General features: G+C 37.5%; 1 long non-coding RNA gene across 1 annotated transcript in view; it reads left to right on the forward strand.

Moving 5' to 3' along the window:
* The first annotated feature begins 359 nt into the window (after positions 1–359).
* Positions 360–22,487, forward strand: part of LOC132368487 (uncharacterized) — a 138,110-nt gene continuing 115,982 nt past the window's right edge. Inside the window, exon 1 of the long non-coding RNA XR_009504100.1 lies at positions 360–434. This is a non-coding gene — a long non-coding RNA (uncharacterized LOC132368487). The remainder of the gene's footprint in view (positions 435–22,487) is intronic.

The following is a 22,487-nucleotide window of genomic DNA, read 5'->3' on the forward strand; positions in this document are numbered from 1 at the left end:
AAAGTTTATATTCACACACACACGCACACACACACACTTCACATTAAATAATATTCTGTAGATAAGCCATTAGATGGAGAAAAGCATCCTTAGATCTACAAGCACTTAACAAAATCCAGAGACTAATTGCTTCCATCCTTTGCTTTTCATGAAGAAATAGAAGTACTGAAGATTGAGATACTTTTTCTTGATAACATCTTTCTCTGTAAAAGAGCTTGGAAATCCTAGAAGCTGATTCATATGCAAATGCAGGTTTGCTCTTCCTTTAGCAGCTTCAGATAGATAAATTTAAGAACTATGCTGTGGGTTGGTGAAATGCTGTTTTTGTTTTTTTTATTGCTACTTCAGGTCTTTTGAGAAGGCATTTTTCTTGACCTTTAAGTTCAGCCTAGGGTGCTCATCAAACGTCATACTACAAGGATGCATATTAAGAGGTAGGTATTTTTTTTTCCTCGCCTAATAGAATCGAATTTAACACACTGAAATCTTGATGGATGATCCTAAGTAGTTAATCAAATCTCATCTCTCCATTAATCTAATTTTATTGTCATAGATGTGGTCTCAGCAGTTTATCTATAGCAGTAATTAGATTTCATTTTTAAACCAAATAAGTTCAGTTGGGTTTTAACTTTTACACATTTTCTTGTTCTGCCAACATTGATCTTGAGAAGATTGGGATTCTACAAGGGACTTTTCCAAGACTCTCTTGTATCAACATTTGTCTAATTGCTTCTCTTTATGTGAGATGTATTTGTCCCATAACCAAGATTAATATGTAGCAGAGGTAGGAGACGATGACAAATTTGAAAGCTAATGACAGGATAGAGCAGTGGAAAGAGTTGAGGACTTTGAGGTGAACCAGACGAGCTCCTCATTTGTAAAATGGGGGATATGTTAGCATCACCTCATGGGGCTGTGGTAATGATTAAATGAGATAGTTGCTTGACTCAGAGTCAGCATTGAGAAATAGTTGTCACTCTCATTATGAAGTTCTAAGGATGTTAAGCTGGTTATAGCAGATAAAATTTAATAATACTTCAAAGAAGAAAGTGTAATTTTTTTAGAGAGGAAGTTCTAAAGTGTCTTTCCCTTACCATTCCGAAGACTAATGGTGTGGGTGAGCAGGATATTTAATTTTATGGGTGTATGGTATATTAGTGGACAGGAGAAAAGAAGGAGAAGCAGATGTAGACAGTGGGCATGAATACTAATGAAGGGAGACCAGATCTCCTTGCAGACCTGGGGCAAGTGGGGAGCGGGGGGCAGCCTCATGCAGTATCACTCGCTTAAGGCATAACGGTACTCCTCATGATGCCCACAGCCAGTGATGAATGAATTTCACTGGAAAAGAACGAAAGTAGGAGGATGCCCATCAAAAATTGCTCAGTCCAACTGTCATCCTTACTAAGTATACTAGGGTAAATATCTTCTGCATTACAGTTCTGCCTTGTTTGTTGCACTGTCTAATACTGTAGCGACTAGTCATATGTGGCTATTTAAATTAAGTAAAAATAGAACTTTATTTCCTCAGTCGCACAATATCCGCATTTCAAGTGCCCAATAGCCACATTCAACTGAGTCCCATTGGAAGGGGCAGGTTTAGAACATTTCCTTCATCACAGACGGAACATCACATGACAGGCTGGTAGAGGACAGAAGAGGGAGTGGGATGGAGCACAGTGGGAGCAGGATTGGAAACACCATGATGAACATGGGAATCCCAGCCCCAGAGTTCATTTGCTGTACGCTTTATGCTGGTTCCTTAACCTCTCTGAGCTTTACTTTCCTCATCCGTTAAGTGGAGGTGAATAATGGCCATCTTGCAGACTTTGCAGACTATCATAAATATTAAAGGAATGACAAGAGCCTAGCTTGGTGTCTGACCCAGAGTAAGTGCCCAATAAATGGCATTTATTATTATTATTATCATCAGTAACATCAAATGCTAAAACAAATCAATGAGAGACTCCAAATGGTGAAAACTGAATTGTGGCATTTCTGGTACAGCAACATGTCAGTTTTATTATAGAGGTGTCGGCCTTCCCAAAGGCCACTAGTTTTAATGGATCTATGCTTCTTCGTGTCTATATGACATAGATAACTTTGCAGATAGCTTTATACGGCACTCGAAAATTTTTCATGAGAAATAAAAGGGCTAGATGTAAAGGTTAAATATGTGTTTTTAATACCTGATAAACTCTAAACATGAATGCCCTTTTCCTATCAAAAATGTATGCTTTTGTGCAGTTATTAATTTAAGATTAGCTTTTTCCCTGCTTAGTATGCAAAATATACTGTAACAAAAGGTGGCCCCAGGCAGGAAAAAATAAATGGCCAGAATTACTCATTATAATCACAATGAAATAACGCTTTCTAGAAAACAGTGTTTTCTTTTGTTTTCCTTATCCTGATAGGAAACTGTGAAAATTGAAGCTCTATTCAATTGATCCTTTCGTTCCACTTCAAATGCATTCCTGACAGCCATTTAAAAAGTCTTTCCCCAAACTGAAATTAATATTTTCCAGACTAGTTTTGAGAATAGCTGCTTGTTTGCCTGATTCTCTAGCAACCAACCTAATAATAATTATCACTGCATATAGAGACAGAAAGGGGCTGATGATAAATAATTCAGATTCCTGGGTTATTTCCATCGGATCATCAAACAATAATAGTGCCTTTGTATTTCAGTCGACAATCATCCTTCTCTGTCTCCATGTAGCTTCTTTTTGTGAAGGTTGCCAAATTCCTTTGCAAAATGTCTTCTCTTTACTTCTCCGCAAACCTGGAAGATCTTATGCCCTCTGCAGCTCTGGTTCCTGGTTCAGGTTCCCAGTGGCCTCCATGGGTGTGATTTCCACTCCGTCAGCTCTGGATTGAGGAGGGGTTGCTTTGGTCTAGCTAAGGCCATGTTATGTGAACATTACTAACTGACATATCGTCAATGTTATACTCAAGAAACATATTTGTCCCGCTGCTGATAGCAACAGTTTATGAATTACTGGATTTTGATATTAATTTAATTAATATCAAATTAATTAGAAAGTGCTTTATTGCAGCATCTGCCACCCAGCAGCAATCAATTTCTTCTATGTGTTGTTCAGATCATTTTCCTTATGGTACAAAAGCTCCCTAGTATAAGGGTGTGTCAACAATCAAGAGATTAAGAATCACGCTATTTTTAAAAACTTTTCTAAATACATATATAGGTATGCCTATATGATGCATTGAATCAAAACTGCCCGTAAAAAGTAATAATAATAAAACTAACATTCGTTGAGCTTTTTTGATGAGCCAGTTGCTGTTCTACATGCTATATTAAGGTTTATTCAATATTGAGACAAACTTTTAAATCATTTGATATGTCTAAAAGTAGAATAAATTCTCTTGAGAGATAAGTCCATCTAACTTTGAGGAAGACAGTAACAAAAATCTCTTTAAATGTTATGAAAACTATAAGGTAAGGTGGTATACAGAAGTTTTACTTTGGCCTGCTGAGTTTCAAAGCAGATTTTTAAGAAAGCAGGTCAGATTGTTTAAGTAAACTGTAAGTGACTAAAGGTTCCTAGTGTTAAGTCCTCAATTATAGCAAATCCCTTCCCCCTTAGAGCTTCAGTATTTCTCGGTGTGTGTCCTTTCTTTTTTCCTGACTATGTAGTTGATTTTACAGTGCCATGTGTGTCAAAGCCTAGCAGTAGCCTTTTAAATGGTATAAGCAAAATAAAGTAAATTAAAGTACAAGACAGCCCCAGGCAAGGAGAAAGCCCTTGGTAGGAGTCTCGGAGATGCCTTATAATGGGACACAAGCCCTAGCCCTGCCTTTTGATCCAGACTCCCTTACTGAACCAGGGCTCCAGTCCCATTAAGATAAGCTGCGTGTGAAGCCCTATTAGTGAGCCTGCACAACTTGCTGTGCTGAGTGTGCGGCGGGCACTCCTGTGCTCAGACTCCAGAGCCAAACTGCCTTGCTCTGCCAGTTCCTGCCTCTCTGACCTCGAGCATGTTTTCTTATGTTTCCATGCTTCCATTTTATCATCTGTAAAATGAGGGTGATAATTATAGTATTTATCTCATCAGGCAATTGTGAGGATTAAATATCTTAATATACATAAGGGACTTTAGAACAGTGCCTGGACAATGGCTTTTTGCATCATGAACTACACCTGTCATTTGCTTCCTGTACAGACCCAATTTTCCCTGGTTTCTGTCTTGACCTGGCCTCTTCATTTCACCAGGGACAACAATGGAAACCATAGTTTGGAGATTTTATAAATACAACAGCCAAATATATTTGGGAATTGGAGTTAAATGCAACTATCATTTTGTCTCCAGAACTATTTTTCCCAGAAATTAAAATAACACTATTGATTCTCCCCTTTTACTAGGTTACCGTTTTGTGTTTAAAAACCATTTAAGAGATGAGTAGAACTGGTTCTAGGTATAATCACTCAGGTGTGATGTTGGTGTGTGGTGTGTCTGTGTTTGTGGCAGAGTTGGGTGGGATGGAGGAGAAGGTGGGGTAGGAGGAAGAGAAGTTGTTACAAAGAGAAATAAATATAAAGACAAAAGTATGGCAGGATAATTAGTCAGAGAAAATACTGACTACAGGCGGAACATAGCTAGAGCTGGCCTGGGTATTCCAAGTTGAAAAATTGGTCTCCAGTGGGGTTGGCCCATGTTTAGCTCTTTTGTAACTGAAGGTTTTTTTTGATTAATTAATTTGTATTGGAGTATAGTTGCTTTACAATGTTGTGTTAGTTTCTGCAGTACAGCAAAGTGAATCAGTCATATATATACATATATCCACTCTGTAACTGAGGTTTTGATAGTAATAGTTTCAACCAGGTTTGGGAAAAGGGAAGATATGCTTGCTGATGGCAGGATCAGAAAAGCAGGTGAGATATTAAGGGCTAGATGTTAAATATGTCAAATTTATTCATAACATCATTTCACCAGGCAGGGAATCTATGACAAGGATGTACCCACTAACCATAAATTCATAGACTTTGACTCCTCCACGAAGCCCACCCTGACTGAGCTGCACGATCCTTCTCGATTTGTCCGTAACACCCTGGGAATAGATCCTTCTATAACACACAATGTCTTTGACATTGTATTAGGATTACCTGCTTATGCTTCTTACCTTTACTAGATGGTGAAAGAAGTTTCTTGAGAGCACAGTCTATGATGTATCCCTTTACCAGCCATAGTATTTGCTCAGTTTTTGTAGAGTGAATTGTATGTATTGCCATGTCTCTTCTCAACTTTATGCCATGAGCACATAACGTAGAGAACAGAGGTTTGAAGTTAAGGAGGTAAGTTGCCATTAGCAATTTTAAGCAACGTGAGCTTTCTGAAAAGTGTTGATGCCACCCTTCATTTAAGGTAAGTCTGGTTAAAGGGCTATCCAAAACAGGGCTTGCGTGGGCACGAGGGTCCCGTGCGTTCCGAGATTCTTCCACATAGACTTTGGGGATGATGGCCTGAATGACTGGTTGGCCCTAAATGCATATGTCACACTGCTGAACAAAGTAGGCTGGCGGCATATACGAAGAGCACTGTGCTAGTGTTCTGTTTCTCCACGCTGCATTGAGAGTTCCTTAGATATTTTAATATAACAACCTTTGTCCTTTATCTGTCTTCTTGGAGGAGACTTGGCCTCTTATGAGCCCTTTGATCATTTCTCTCTTCCCCCCTCCACAGGGGGCACACGCTAAAAGATTTCCTCCACAAAAGCTCTCTCATCCCCTGGCCCCTTTCTTCCCCAGCTCCCATCAAATCTACTCGCATTATACAGATGCTCTGGCACTTAGAGGCAGAGAAAGGCATCCTGTAGCTGGTGGACGGGCCGATGAGAATGTGATGGCAACAGTCACATAGAATACCATCCCTTTGCTTCAAGTGCAGACGTCTTTATTAGCATAAAGGAAACTTTAAAAGACTGCTTTTAATACATGCAGGTTCTCAGGGTGAACTCCTGTTTCAGGACAGCTTGGCTGGATCTGCTGAGTAGCTTCTGGGAGCAGATTGAGGATATGATGATGATTTCCCATCTCAGCTATAAGGAAGCACGAGAAGAGTCTGATGCAGATTTGTTTTTATGGGACCTGAAACTGATGCCAAGATAGAAGTTCTTGGTGTTCTATTTTCCATCAAAAGGCACCAACACTGTACACGTAGCCAGAATAGATTAGAGGAAAAGAAACCAACATAGGAATGTTTATTCTCAATGGCTAAACAATAATTTAAAAAGAACAGGGTAGCATTGTTGTAAGTTATACTGTAATAATGGAGCACATCAAAGCCACAATGGCAATTATTAGCCGTTTGCAACAACGTGGATGAATTTGGAGGGCACTATGCTAGGTGAAATAAGTCAGACAGAGAAAGACAAATACTGTATGATATCACTTATATGCAGAATCTAAAAAAATACAAGAAACTAGTGAATACAACAAAAAAGAAGCAGACTCACAGATATAGAGAATAAACTAGTGGTTACCAGTGGGGAGAGGGAAGGGGTAGGAGACTAAGAGGTACAAACTATTATGTATAAAATAAACTACAAGGATATATTATACAACACAGGAAATATAGCCAAAATTCTATAATAACTGTAAATGGGGTATAAACTTTAAAAATTGTGAATCACTATATTGTCCACCTGTAACTTATAATAATGTACATCAACTATACGTCAATTTAAAAAGTTTAAGTCTTAAAAAAAAGGAAGCTGGTAAGAGAGGTGGCAAGATAGTATTTGGAATGCTTTTGCAAATGTGTTCTATATTGAATGTGAAAGAAACAACCTAGTCCAAGACACCTCACAATCATTACTGTAGGTAAGAGTATGTATGATATGTAATTGATAGTAACCAAACTACTGTGAGGTGAAGAGAAAGTAGAGTCAACACAGCATGGCCATCCCAGGCAGTAGAGCATAGTGGCTGAAACAAGCACAGATTCTAGAGCTAGACTGCCTGGGTCTGATTTCTGCATCTGCTATTTATTATCTGTTAGCAGTAATGCTGCGGTGTGCCTCAATTTCCTCATCTGTGAAATGGGAAAGATAGTAAGAGAACTTATTGAAATTAGGTTGCCACAAAGATTCTGTGAGTTAATGTATTTTTCAAATACATTAACATACTGGTGGCTGGCACCTGGTAGGCATTATATGAATACCTGATAAATAAATAATGAAGTCATCCAACACTTCACAATAATTTACTATACATTCTCTGGCAGAAAATGTCTCTTCTAAATTGAGGACATTTTTTAGATTAGTAAACACTTACATTATTCTTTGATTCTGTGGACATGTAGAGAGGCAGATAAAATACGAATGCTCATTTCAAGGAAATTACAGTCTAGTTGTAGAAGCAGGAAATAGAGATATAAAAGGTTGAACATTAATAACAAAGATAACATAGTTCAAAATATTTAAACATGTACTTTACAAGATTATTTTATGAATGTGCACTTAGAGAGTAATTGTGACAGAGGTCACATAAGGCTTGGCTAGAGAATGTCCCGTAAGGGTGAAAGTTCCACCTGAAACAGCTAGGTTTCTATCAGAGAATAATTTACATAATAAGGGAAATGGAAGGCATGCTTTGGGATGTGAAATGTACCCTTGGCTCTGCTTAAGCCTCGCTTTCTAAAGAGCAAACACTACCTTGGTCATTCACTCATTTGTAGCCAGTAAGATATACATACATAACTTATTTAGTAGTAGCACATTTTATGCCAATTTTTTCAGCAGTTTATGAGCACAGAAAAAGATTTACTGTTAATCTTCACAGGTTTTCTTGTACTCCATCCAAAATACTACATCTGGTTCACATGATATCAGTACTTTGTTTTCTACACCACCAAAAAAAAAAAAAAAACAAACTTTTTTTTCTGGTATAAAATACGTTTAGAATCTAAACATGCAAAAAAGAAAATCAGTTTTAGCTCTTCACAAGTAGAAAACAAAATAATTAGTCATGCACAATTAGAAATGGCATTTGCCCACAAATATCTGAGTTCTTCGTAGTTCTTCTGACTAATTAAGTCACACTATTGCTCCCGATAGAGTCACTGAAGAAAATACTTTGTTTCTGTTGTCGCTGCTGCTTCCCCTTTCCCTCCCTCCCTCCCTTCCCTCCCTTTATCTCCTTCGTCCTGCTCCTTTTCCTCCCCTTCTCCTCTTCTTTCATTTTTGTAATTCAATGTTTTTTGTGTTCTGCAAAGTTATCATAGATATCAAGAATGCAAGAATGCAGTCTGTTGGTTTCAGGCTATTTCCTTAATCATGGCAGATTTATTTATTTTATCATTTAGAAAACAGGAAGCATGGGTCAAGATTACTTTTTTATATGTAGTATTTAAAACACATGAAGTTTTTCTTCAGGCCGTTCTGGCTAGTGTGGCTTAGGCACCCGTGTGTATCATTACCAATAAAATATATTGGCATGGGTGTCCCCATGACATTGTGACAATAGTCTCCAGAGTAATATACCTAACCTGAAGACTAATCTTGTTGGAATGACTTAATAGACTTAAAACGTCATGCTTTGTGCATTATAGCCTTAGCTGGATTAAAAACCCTGTGCGTTATTTTAAGCTTCACATGTCCTATTAAATTACAGTCAGTCATCTTAGTTACCTTGTGCTCAATTTCCAGGATATTACCTTACTTTTTAAAAGAGTCTTTTGAAGTCCCATTTCTCATACCAGGAGCAATTAAATGCAGGGCAACAAAAGCTTAACATACATAATGAGAGAGGATACTGTCAACAGAGCCAAAAAAAAAGGAAAAATGGCAAAGACTAGAATCAGCAGTGATTAAACATTTAAGACAAACCATCTACTCCAAGTACTGGATGCTCTTACCTTCATATTTACTTAGAGTGAATTCATTAGAACAATTTTTCCCATAGAGCAATTCCATGAAAAAAGTTTTCCGCTGTTAAATAAGATGGAAAACTTGAAATTCTGTATCTCTGTCTTAGAAACTTATAGTACATATTAGCCAAAAAACTGCTGAGATAGCTCTTGCAGTTTTTAAAAAATTGAGATATAATTCACCTATTGTTTTATTGTTTATTTTATTGTTTAATTTTATTTTTATAAACATATTCTAGGACCCAAAGGAAAAATAATCTTACCAACCAAAAGTTGGGGCAAGTAGTCTTAACAATATACTGTTTCTTTTCTTTCATTTGAACTTTCTCTTATCTCCCAGGAGACATATTCTCAAACCCATATCCACATACACACATTAAAAAATTCAAGTTTAAAATATAGAGATAAGCACATTCAGCTATTTTAGAGGGAAAAAATAAACAGTGAGTTTAAGAAGACTACATATAAATGTTACCTCAATGCTAAATAATTTTTCTTAAAGTTTGTAATTTATTTATTTTTTGTTTTGTTTTAATATTTTATTGAGATATAATTCATATAACATAAATTTTACCATTTAAAAGTGCATACTCCAGTGGTTTTCAGTATGTTCACTATGTTGTGTAACCATTGCCACTATCTAATTTCAGAACATTTCAGTCATCCCCCAAAAAGAAGTCCCATAGCAGACAGACTTAACAGTTAGTCCAGACTCCCTCTTTCCCTCTATCCCCTGGCAACTGCTAACCTACTTTGTGTCTCTATGGATTTGCCTGTTTTGGGCATTTTATGTGAATGGAATCATAATCCTTCACTTAGCATGTTTTCCAGGTTAACCCATGTTGTAGCATCTTACAGTACTGCATTCCTCTTAATGGCTGAATAATATTCCATTGTATGGATATACCACATTTCATTTATCTAGTATCACTTCACGGACATTGGGTTGTATCTACTTTGGGGCTATTATGAATCATGCTGCTGTGAACATTTGTGCAGAAGTTTTTGTATGAAGAAGTCTTCACTTCTCTCAGGAATAGACCTAGGAGTGGAATTGCTGGGTCATGTGGTAGGTCTATGTTTAACCTTCTGAGGAACTGCCAAACTTTTCCACATCAGCTGAACCATTTTGCATTCCCATTAGCAGTGTATGAGGGTTTCAATTTCTCTGTATTCTCACCAACACTTGTTATTTTCCTTTTTTCCCTCCAGCTCTATTGAGATATAATTGACATATAACATTGTATAAGTTTAAGGTGTAAAATGCGTTGATTTGATGCACTTATATATTGCAAAATGATTACCACCATAGCATTAGCTAATGCTTGCATATCACATCACATAATTACCATCTCTTTTTTGTGCTGAGAACACTTAAGATCTACTCTCTTACAACTTTCAAGTATACAATACAATATTATTAACTATAATCACTATGCTGTACATTAGAATCCCAGAAATTATTCATCTTATTGCTGGAAGTTTGTACTCTTTGACCAACATTTCCCCTTTTCTCACACCCCCAGCACCTGGTTACACCATTCTGGTCTCTGTTTCTATGTTTGGCTTTTTTAGATTCCACACATAAGTGAGATCATTCACACTTGTCTTTCTGTGTCTAACTTATTTCAGTCAGCATACTGTCCCCGAGGTCCATCCATGTTCTTGCAAATGCCAGGATGTCCTTTCTCATGGCTGAATAATATTCCATTGTATAGATATGCCATTATCTTCTTTATCCATTCTTCTGTTGTTGTTTCCATGTCTTGGCTATTGTGAATAATGCTGCAGTAAACACAGAGGTGCAGATATCTCTTTGATATCCTGTTTTCATTTTCTTTGAATATATATCCAGTAGTGGGGTTTGTTAGATCATATGGTAGTTCTATTTTTTTAATTTTTTAAGGAAGCTCCATAATGTTTTCCATGTTGGTTTCACCAATATGCATTCCCACCAACAGTGCATAGGTGCTCTTTGGTCTCCGCATCCTTGCCAACACTTATCTCATCTTTTTGATGATACCATTCTAACAGGTGTGAGATAATATCTCACTGTGGTTTTAATTTGCATTTTTCTTATAAGTGATGTCGAGCACCTTTTCTTATACCTGTTGGTATTTGGTTGTCTTCTTTGGAAAAATATCTATTTAGTTCGTTTGCCCATTTTAAACTTGGGTTTTTGTTTTGTTTTGTTTTTTGTATTTTCTTTAGCTATTGAGTTGTATGAGTTCCTTGTATATTTTGGATATTAACCCCTTATCAGATATGTGATTTACAAATACTTTCTCCCATTCCATAGGTTACGTTTTCATTTTGTTGATGGTTTCCTTTTGCTGTGCAAAAGCTTTTTAATTTGTTGTAGTTCCACTTGTAGACTTTTGCTTTTGATGCCTTTGCTTTTGGTATCAAATCCAAAATATCATAGCCAAGACCAATGTCAAGGATTTTACTCTCGATGTTTTCTTCTAGGAGTTTTGTGGTTTCAGGTCTTACATTCAAGTCTTTAATCATTTTGAGTTAATTTTTGTGTATGATGTCCAGGTTTATTCTTTTGTTTGTGGCTGTTCAATTTTTCAACACCATTTACTGAAGAGACTATCCTTTCCATGTTGTAGATTCTTGACTCCTTTGTCAAAAATTAATTGACCATATGTGCATGGGTTTCTTTCTGGGCTCTCTATTCTGTTCCAATAGTCTGTACATCTGTTTTCGTTTTTTTAAAAATATCTTTATTGGAGTATAATTGCTTTCCAATGGTGTGTTAGTTTCTGCTTTATAACAAAGTGAATCAGCTATACATATACATATATCCCCACATCTCCTCCCTCTTGCATCTCCCTCCCACCCTCCCTATCCCACCCCTCTAGGTGGTCACAAAGCATCGAGCTGATCTCCCTGTGCTATGCGGCTGCTTCCCACTAGCTATCTATTTTACATTTGGTAGTATATTTAAGTCCATGACACTCTCTCACTTCGTCTCAGCTTACCCTTCCCCCTCCCTGTGTCCTCAAGTCCATTCTCTATGTCTGCATATTTATTCCTGTCCTGCCACTAGGACATAACCTTCATAACCTTTTTTTTTTTTAGATTCCATATATATATGTGTTAGCATACAGTATTTCTTTTTCTCTTTCTGACTTACTTCACTCTGTATGACAGACTCTAGGTCCATCCACCTCACTACAAATAACTCAATTTCGTTTCTTTTTATGGCTGAGTAATATTCCATTGTATATATGTGCCACATCTTCTTTATTCATTCATCTGTCGATGGACACTTAGGTTGCTTCCATGTCCTGGCTATTGTAAATAGAGCTGCAGTGAACATTGTGGTACATGACTCTTTTTGAATTATGGTTTTCTCAGGGTGTATGCCCAGTAGTGGGATTGCTGGATCATATGGTAATTCTATTTTTAGTTTTTAAGGAACCTCCATACTGTTCTCCATAGTGGCTGTATCAATTTACATTCCCACCAACAGTGCAAGAGGGTTCCCTTTTCTCCACACCCTCTCCAGCATTTGTTGTTTGTAGATTTTTTGATGATGGCCATTCTGATCAGTGTGAGGTGTTACCTCATTGTAGTTTTGATTTGCATTTCTCTAATGATTAGTGATGTTGAGCATCCTTTCATGTGTTTGTTGGCAATCTGTATATCTTCTTTGGAGAAATGTCTATTTAGGTCTTCTGCCCATTTTTGGATTGGGTTGCTTGTTTTTTTGATATTGAACTGCATGAGTTACTTGTATATTTTGGAGATTAATCCTTTGTCAGTTGCTTCATTTGCAAATATTTTCTCCCATTCTGAGGGTTGTCTTTTCATCTTGTTTATGGTTTCCTTTGCTGTGCAAAAGCTTTTAAGTTTCATTAGGTCCCATTTGTTTATTTTTGTTTTTATTTCCATTTCTCTAGGAGGTGGGTCAAAAAGAATCTTGCTGTGATTTATGTCATAGAGTGTTCTGCCTATGTTTTCCTCTAAGAGTTTTATAGTGTCTGCCCTTACATTTATGTCTGTAATCCATTTTAAGTTTATTTTTGTGTATGGTGTTAGGGAGTGTTCTAATTTCATTCTTTTCCATGTAGCTGTCCAGTTTTCCCAGCACCACTTACTGAAGAGGCTCTTTTCTCCACTGTATATTTTTGCCTCCTTTATCAAAAATAAGTTGACCATATGTGCGTGGGTTTATCTCTGGGCTTTCTATCCTGTTCCATTGATCTATATTTCTGTTTTTGTGCCAGTACCATACTGTCTTGATTCCTGTTGCTTTGTAGTATAGTCTGAAGTCCAGGAGCCTGATTCCTCCAGTCTGTTTTTCTTTCTCAAGATTGCTTTGGCTATTCGGGGTCTTTTTGTTTCCATACAAATTGTGAAACTTTTTGTTCTAGTTCTGTGAAAAGTGCCATTGATAGTTTGATAGGGATTGCATTGAATCTGTAGATTGCTTTGGGTAGTATAGTCATTTTCACAATGTTGACTCTTCCAATCCAAGAACATGGGACATCTCTCCATCTGTTTGTATCATCTTTAATTTCTTTCATCGGTGTCTTATAGTTTTCGGCATACAGGTCTTTTGTCTCCTTAGGTAGGTTTATTCCTAGGTAATTTATTCTTTTTGTTGCAATTGTAAATGGGAATGTTTCCTTAATTTCTCTTTCAGATTTTTCATCATTAGTGTCTAGGAATGCAAGAGATTTCTGTGCATTAATTTTGTATCCTGCTACTTTACCAAATTCATTCATGAGCTCTAGTACTTTTCTGGTAGCATCTTTAGGATTTCCTATGTATAGTATCATGTCATCTGCAAACAGTGACAGTTTTACTTCTTCTTTTCCGATTTGGATTCTTTTTATTTCTTTTTCTTCTCTGATTGCTGTGGCTAAAACTTCCAAAACTATGTTGAATAATAGTGGTGAGAGTGGACAACCTTGTCTTGTTCCTGATATTAGAGGAAATGGTTTCAGTTTTTCACCATTGAGAACGATGTTGGCTGTGGGTTTGTCATATATGGCCTTTATTATGTTGCGGTCAGTACCCTATATGTCTACTTTCTGGAGGGTTTTTATCATAAATGGGTGTTGAGTTTTGTTGAAAGCTTTTTCTGCATCTACTGAGATGATCATATGGTTTTTCTCCTTCAATTTGTTAATATGGTATATCATATTGATTGATTTCCATATATTGAAGAATCCTTGCATTCCTGGGATAAACCCCACTTGATCAAGGTGTATGATCCTTTTAATGTGCTGTTGGATTTCTGTTTGCTAGTATTTTGTTGAGGATTTTTGCATCTATGTTCATCAGTGATATTGGACTGTAGTTTTATTTTTTTTAGTTTTCCTGGTATCAGGGTGATGGTGTCCTTGTAGAATGAGTTTGGGAGCGTTCCTCCCTCTGCTATATTTTGGAAGAGTTTGAGAAGGATAGGTGTTAGCTCTTCTCTAAATGTTTGATAGAATTTGCCTGTGAAGCGATCTGGTCCTGGGCTTTTGTTTGTTGGAAGATTTTAAATCACAGTCTCAATTTCAGTGCTTGTGATTGGTTGGTTTATATTTTCTATTTCTTCCTGCTTCAGTCTTGGAAGGCTGTGCTTTTCGAAGAATTTGTCGATTCCTTCCAGGTTGTCCATTTTATTGGCGTAGAGTTGCTGGTAGTAATCCTTCATGATCCTTTGTATTTCTGCAGTGTCAGTTGTTACTTCTCCTTTTCCATTTCTATTTCTATTGATTTGAGTCTCCTCCCTTTTTTTCTTTATGAGTCTGGCTAATTGTTTGTCAATTTTGTTGATCATCTCAAAGAACCAGGTTTTAGTTTTATTGATCTTTGCTATTGTTTCCTTCATTTCTTTTTCATTTATTTCTGATCTGATCTTTATGATTTCTTTCCTTCTGCTAACTTTGGGGATTTTTTGTTCTTCTTTCTCTAATTGCTTTAGGTGTAAGGTTAGGTTGTTTTGTTGAGATGTTTCTTATTTCTTGAGGTAGGATTGTATTGCTATAAACTTCTCGCTTAGAACTGCTTTTGCTGCATCCCATAGGTTTTGGGTTGTCATGTTTTCATTGTCATTTGTTTCTAAGTATTTTTTTATTTCCTGTTTGATTTCTTCAGTGATCTCTTGGTTCTTTAGTAGTGTATTGTTTAGCCTCCATGTGTTTGTATTTTTTACAGATATTTTCCTGTAATTGATATCTAGTCTCATAGCCTTGTGGTTGGAAAAAATACTTGATACGATTTCAATTTTCTTAAATTTACCAAGGCTTGATTTGTGACCAAGATATGATGTATCCTGGAGAATGTTCCATGAGCACTTGAGAAGAAAGTGTATTCTGTTGTTTTTGGATGGAATGTCCTATAAATATCAACCAAGTCCATCTTGTTTAATGTGTCATTTAAAGCTTGTGTTTCCTTATTTATTTTCATTTGGATGATCTGTCCATTGGTGAAAGTGGGGTGTTAAAGTCCCCTACTATGGTTGTGTTGCTGTCGATTTCCCCTTTTATGGCTGTTAGTATTTGCCTTATGTATTGAGGTGCTCCTATGTTGGATGCATAAATATTTACAATTGTTATATGTTCTTCTTGGATTGATCCCTTGATGATTATGTAGTGTCCTTCTTTGTCTCTTGTAATAGTCTTTATTTTAAAGTCTATTTCGTCTGTTATGAGAATTGCTACACCAGCTTTCTTTTGATTTCCATTTGCATGGAATATCTTTTTCCATCCCCTCACTTTCAGTCTGTATGTGTCCCTAGGTCTGAAGTGGGTATCTTGTAGACAGCATATATATGGGTCTTGTTTTTGTATCCATTCAGCCAGTCTATGTCTTTTGGTTGGAACATTTAATCCATTTACATTTAAGGTAGTTATCTCTATGTATGTTCCTATTACCATTTTCTTAATTGTTTTGGGTTTGTTATTGTAGATCTTTTCCTTCTCTTGTGTTTCCTGCCTAGAGAAGTTCCTTTAGCATTTGTTGTAAAGCTGGTTTGCTGGTGCTGAATTCTCTTAGCTTTTGCTTCTCTCTAAATTCCTCCACTGAATCTGAATGAGATCCTTGCTGGGTAGAGTAATCTTGGTTGTAGGTTTTTCCCTTTCATCACTTTAAATATGTCCTGACACTCCCTTCTGGCTTGCAGAGTTTCTGCTGAGAGATCAGCTGTTAACTTTATGGGAATTCCCTTTTATGTTATTAGTTGCTTTTCTCTTTCTGCTTTCAATACTTCTTCTTTGTATTTAATTTTTGATAGTTGATTACTATGTGTCTTGGCATGTTTCTTCTTGGATTTATCCTGTATGGGACTCTCTGCACTTCCTGGACTTGATTGACTATTTCCTTTCCCACATTAGGGAAGTTATCAACTATAATCTCTTCAAATATTTTCTCAGTCCCTTTCTTTTAGTCTTCTTCTTCTGGGACCCCTATAATTCAAATGTTGGTGCATTTAATGTTGTCCCACTGGTCTCTGAGACTGTCCTTAGTTCTTTTCATCCTTTTTTCTTTATTCTGCTCTGCAGTAGTTATTTCCACTATTTTATCTTCTAGGTCACTTATCCGTTTTTCTGCCTCAGTTATTCTGCTATTGATTCCTTCTAGAGAATTTTAAATTTCATTTATTGTGGTGTTCATCACTGTTTGTTTGCTGTTTAGTTCTTCTAGGTCCTTGTTAAACGTTTCTTGTATTTTCTCCATTCTATTTCCAAGATTTTGGATCACCTTTACTATCATTACTCTGAATTCTTTTTCAGGTAGACTGCCTATTTCCTCTTCATTTGGTCTTGTGGGTTTTTACCTTGCTCCTTCATCTGCTATGTGTTTCTCTGCTTTTCATTTTGCTTAACTTCCTGTGTTTGAGGTCTCCTTTTCGCAGGCTGCAGGTTCATAGTTCCTGTTGTTTTTGGTGTCTGCCCCCAGTGCCTAAGGTTGGTTCAGTGGGTTGTGTAGGCTTCCTGGTGGAGGGGACTGATGCCTTTTTTCAGGTGGATGAGGCTGGATCTTGTCTTTCTGATGGGCACAACCGCATCCAGAGGTGTGTTTTGGGGTGTCTGTGACCTTATGATTTTAGGCAGCCTCTCTGCTAATGGGTGGGGTTGTGTTCCTGTCTTGCTAGTTGTTTGGCATAGGGTTGTACATCTGTTTTTAATGCCAATATCATACTGTTTTGATTACTTTAGTTTTGCAATATAGTTTTCAATCAAGGAATGTGATGCCTCCAGCTTCTTTTTAAGATTACTTTAGGTATTTGGGGTCTTTTGCAGTTCTATACAAATTTTAGAATTAAAATTAGCCAATGAAACCCTTAGAAACATCCTATAGTTTTTTAAAATTTGAGATATAATTCACATACCATAAAATGACCATTTTAAAGTGTACAATTCAGTGGTTTTTAGAATATTAACAAGGTTTTATAATCATCACCACTATCTAATTCCAGAATATTTTCATCATCCCAAAAAGAAACTGTATGCTTTATCAGTCCCTTCACCCTTTCCTCCTAGCCTCTGGCAATCACTAAGCTGCTTTCCATCTCTACGGATTTGTCTATTCTGGAAATTTCATGTAAAAGAATCATATGTGATTTTTTGTGTGTGTGACTTCTTTCACTTAGCATTATGTTTTCAAAATGCATCTATGTTGTGACATGTATCAGTACTTCATTCCTTCTTAATGGGTGAATAGTATTTCATTTATGGATATATCACATTTTATTTACCCATTCATAATTTGAGTTGCTTCCATTTTTTGGCTATTATGAATAATGTTGATATTTACATTTGTGTGTACATTTTTTAATGTGTATATATACATTCTAATTCTCTTGGGTATATATGTAAGAATGAAATTTTGGGGTGATATAGTAACTATGTTTATCTTTTTGAAGAACTGCCAAACAGTTTTCTGTAGCAGCTGTACCATTTTACATTTCCATCAGCAGTGTATGAGGGTTCCAATTTCTCTACATTCTCACCAGCACTTGTTATCGTCAAGTCATCCTAGTTGATGTAAAGTTGAATCTCACTGTGGCTTTGATTTGCATTTCCCTGAAGGCTAATGATATTGAGCATTTTTCCATGTGCTTATTGGCTAATTATATATGTTCTTCTGAGAAATGCTTATTCAAATTCTTTCTTCAGTTTTAAATTGGGTTATTTGTCTTTTTATTTTTGAGTTGTAAGAGTTTTTTATATTTTATAGATACTAGGCCTTTATCAGATATAAGACTTTTTCTCTTTCTGTGGGTTGTCCTTTCACTTTCTTGATAATGTGGTCCTACAGTGATTTTTAAAAACTATTCATTTGTATTTAATCCCAAGTTTTCCAATACAGTTTCACACCAATGGGAATATCTTTTAAAACACCATGATAGATGCTGAGCTAGGCCACTGTCAGGCTTTCCTTTTCCTTGGATTTTATAGATAAGAGCCTGGCAAAGGAAAACAAGCTTTAGAAACACAAGGAAGGATAGAAATGTTCTTATTTCAGTATGGCTAAAAGATCCCAACAGTCATGATGATCTGTATATATATTAGCCCACTTTAAGAAAGAATTTCAGACCATCTTTAAAAAATTTACTTTTTATTAGTCCATGACAATGAACTGGTACAAATGAAGGGAGAATAGATTGCTCTAGTCATCCTATAAACCCTAGGAGATGAGTTGAATCAAGCTCCATGCTATGCACAGATAAACCTGTGCCTTTCTCAGCCTAGAGATCCCGGTGTGAATAGGGTGAGAAAATATCAGGGACAACAAAAGAGTTAGAAAAGAGGAAGGAGGGAGGCCCTTCTACAATACAGAACTGGATCTGAGAACTTTTCAGGAGAGAACATTTACTCTGCAACTGCCTGAGCAGAGACACTCCTTAACACTTTAGCTTGAATGATTCAGGCTGGTTACTTCAAACCCATGGAAGCTACAAATATAAAAGGAGCGCTAGGTGCTTTACATATATCTATCAGCCTACAACAACTTTGCAAAGTAGGTGGAATTATTTCCATCTTACAGTGGAAAATATTGACAAAGAGGCTAGTGATTTGCCCAAGGTCAAACAGATAAAGGGTATGGCTGGAACCATATACCATTTAAAGAGGACAAATCTGATTTATTTCATTGTTCTAGACCAAGTTTTAGGAGGACAGTCATTTTGGAGCATAAACTATTGTCCATTATCAGATATGTAAGTGAATGCTAAGGCAAGGAGAAGTTGGTCCTCATTGGTACACACAGCGAAGAGGTTTAACAGTTCCCAGGTGCTCCTGTTCTGGCCCCCAAGGGATATAATTAGAGTGACTACTAAACTCCTAACATGATACTAGATAATTTTTACATGTCTGTCTTTATCTCTTTCCCTGAGAATATAGGGACCATATTATCTTGTTCCCATTGCAATACCAGAGCCCAACATAGTGTCTGACAAATATTAGGGCTTGTGTCACACACTCTACCCAAAAAAATTAATAAATGATTGCATGAATAAAAGAATACATAAATAGTAAGAGCTAACAGTTACTAATTCTTACTATGTGCAGATATTGTTCTAAATACTTCTCATCTATTTACTCATATAAATCATATATCAAAAAATAAGTATAATTAAGTACCTTCATTGGACAGATGAGGAAATGGATACAAAGGCCTGGATCTATGGTCAGTGCTTTTATGCATTGCACTAAACAGCCTCTCCCGCAAAATGAATCAAAAGCCTATTTATGTAACTGCAGAACCAGCCCTAAATCAGCCCTATCCCGTTTCTAAGGTACTGAGCTGTCTTCTAGAGACAGTAGATCAAAACTGCAAGTCATGCAGCCAAAGCATGTGTAGAGGAGAAAATTTTGACCTCAGACAACACCCGGAACCAGTGTTTCAACCCCCACAGAGCCAAAGGGCTAAGAACCTGAGCAGTGGAACCCTTTCAGAAGCGAAGGGTCCTCTGTCCAGGGAGATCCAGTGCTGAAGCCCCTTCACCATACTTTACCCTAAAGGGCCAAGTTCCAAAGCCCTCCAATGGAAACCCACTCGCCAGTGCTTCCGCATACCAGCCTTCTTCCCCCAACTCAGAAAAGCGTGACTGAACCCCCAGTCTGGGAGACAGATCTGAGCTCTGCTTCCTGTCTCCTTGCCGGCTGACCTTGCAATAAAGCTTTTTCTTTCCTCAGAAGCCAATGCCACAGTATTGGCTTCCGTGTGCATTGGGCAGCGAGCCCTTTGCCAGGTAACAATTTCCTACTGCCATAAAATCAAGAGGATTTAGAAAGTAGTCACTCCCAATCCAGCTTTCATGTCCTCTTGTCTCTGTAGTCGTTCACAAATATATGTTTGATTGGTGATGGTACTGAGAATGCTAAAGAACCGGGTTCCTTGGTTTCCCTTCTTTCCTCTGCTAGTGACTGGCGCAGGTCAAAGGAAGGTCAGAGACCCTGCAGACTTCACTCATGCCTGTGATGCCAAGATTCTGGGGGCAGCAGCACAGGAGCCAGAGTTGTTCACAGAAAGATTGGATACCCAGAATGGTCAAAGAAGGGGTGGCTACAGATGACTCAGCAGATGGAAGCACCCTAGCAGGAGTGGCCACATGTTTAAGTGCATGCGCTCTGACTCTGAAACTGCACCTCATCTTTAATCTGGCCTTGACATTGTGTCCTTGTCTGACATAGTTAATATGAAACGCAGACCACCACCTCTGCTTGGCTAGGACAAATGCTAACCAACCGGGAAAAGGATTTAAAGTGGTACAGGATTAGTCCTGTTCTTAGGAGATAATGGAAACATGTGTTCAACCATCTTTATCCTAGTGATCACCTGAGGGAAATGGTCTGAATTTGAGTCTGAATTACTTGAAGCAGGCACAGCTGATGCCCCTGCCACTATGACATGGGTGCTGAGGACCGCTGTGTTGCTAACATCTCTCTCACAGCAGCAGAAATGCAGTCGTGTTTAAGACCAAACATATATCACTGAGTGTCCAGGCTCTCAACTCATCAGTGGGGGACTTCCCTGGCAGTCCAGTGGTTAAGACTGTCCAGTGGTTAAGACTCGGTGCTTCCACTACAGGGGGTGAGGGTTCAGTCCCTGGTCGGGGAACTAAGATCCTGCATGCCACAAGGCGCAGCCAAACAAAAGAGTAAAAAAATAATACCAACTCATCATTGGGCTTATAAAGCCAGTGATTGACAAACTTACTTAGCTGCCTATTGCAATCACCTGGGGAATTTAAAAATACTGATGCCTGCATCCCCCCTTCACACATTCCTGGGATGGGGCCTGGGTATGAGGATTTTTAAAAGCACCCAGATGATTCTGTTGTGCAGCCATGGTGGAGACCCACTTCCATAGAATGTCGTTTAAAAACTGCTCAGGCCCAAGTTAGCATTTTTACTATACCCATTGATGAGTAGATTTTATATCTGTTCCAAGGTTATAAGGATCAAAGGAGATAATGTCTGTAAATTGCCCAGCACAGTTCTTGGCAAGAATAAGCTCTCAATAAATACTAATTCTTATTTGCCCCAACTGTGTGTATGTGTGTGCGCGCACACACACACACACACACACCCTGTATTACAACCCTACAATCAAACCATAAGTTAATAAAGTTACAGGAATTTTCTGGTTAACTGAGGATCAATCTCAAATTTACTTTAAAAAAACTGTATTAAATTATTCTAAACTACAATTGCCCACTTCTCTGCTTAAGGATGTCAAGTCTAACTGACAGTTTCTTCCTTGGACGTTTAAGTGTTGGTTTAGGACTGTCAGTGAGTCATAGTTTCTGTCTTCTACATATCCATAGTACTAGGAGGTTCAAATATGAAAATTCAGGCCTTATTCAAAGATGAATATTTTATTAAATCCTAGTTATTAATTTATTTTTTAGCAATATATCTCTCACAGTGGAAAGCCGAAATAAATTTGGTCAAAGTCCTGGCCAGTTAGATTAAAATAATGCTTTACTGTAGTTCTGAGTATTTTCACCATGAGACTATGCTGTTGCGTATGTGTTCATTTAAATCATGTTCAAACTTAAGAGAAATTGTACAAATTATGTTTTGATCAATGGAGTCATCTTGATTGACTTGCAGGTCAATATATTTTAAATTTCCTCTTCAAAGCCATGGGCAGCACACTTTGAGAACAAAGGTATCCCATTACCCGAAAAGGTCGCGGCTATGTTGAGATGTTCAGGAGGTGGGCGGGAGGGTGGACAGGATAAGCTGTACAGGGAGAGAAAGCAGCATGTGCAAGACCTCGAGGTATGACATACTTGGCGTATCTGAGAAAGTGGAGGAAGAGTGTTCTGACAGACTCAAAAAGTGAAATGGAGCATATTCGGCAGGGAGACTGGAGAGAGATGGAGGCTCAGGTCTGCATCTTTGTTGAGACTTGATTCCTCATGTTGAGTCTGAGCAGTGTAAGTACCTGACAAGGAGGTTTTTTGATTATAATGCAAGTGCCTGACATTGAGCCTTTGATTACCAAGACATCCATTTCAAAGACATCCATTTCAAAGACATCCATCTCAAATAAACGTATTGCCACCTGTATGACACAGCTCCTACCTAAGCAGCTGGGTAAGGAACCAGACTGATCTACCCATGAAGTTTCCGTTT

This window comes from Balaenoptera ricei, chromosome 7, assembly GCF_028023285.1.
Source record: "Balaenoptera ricei isolate mBalRic1 chromosome 7, mBalRic1.hap2, whole genome shotgun sequence".
Classification (NCBI taxonomy): Eukaryota; Metazoa; Chordata; class Mammalia; order Artiodactyla; family Balaenopteridae; genus Balaenoptera; species Balaenoptera ricei.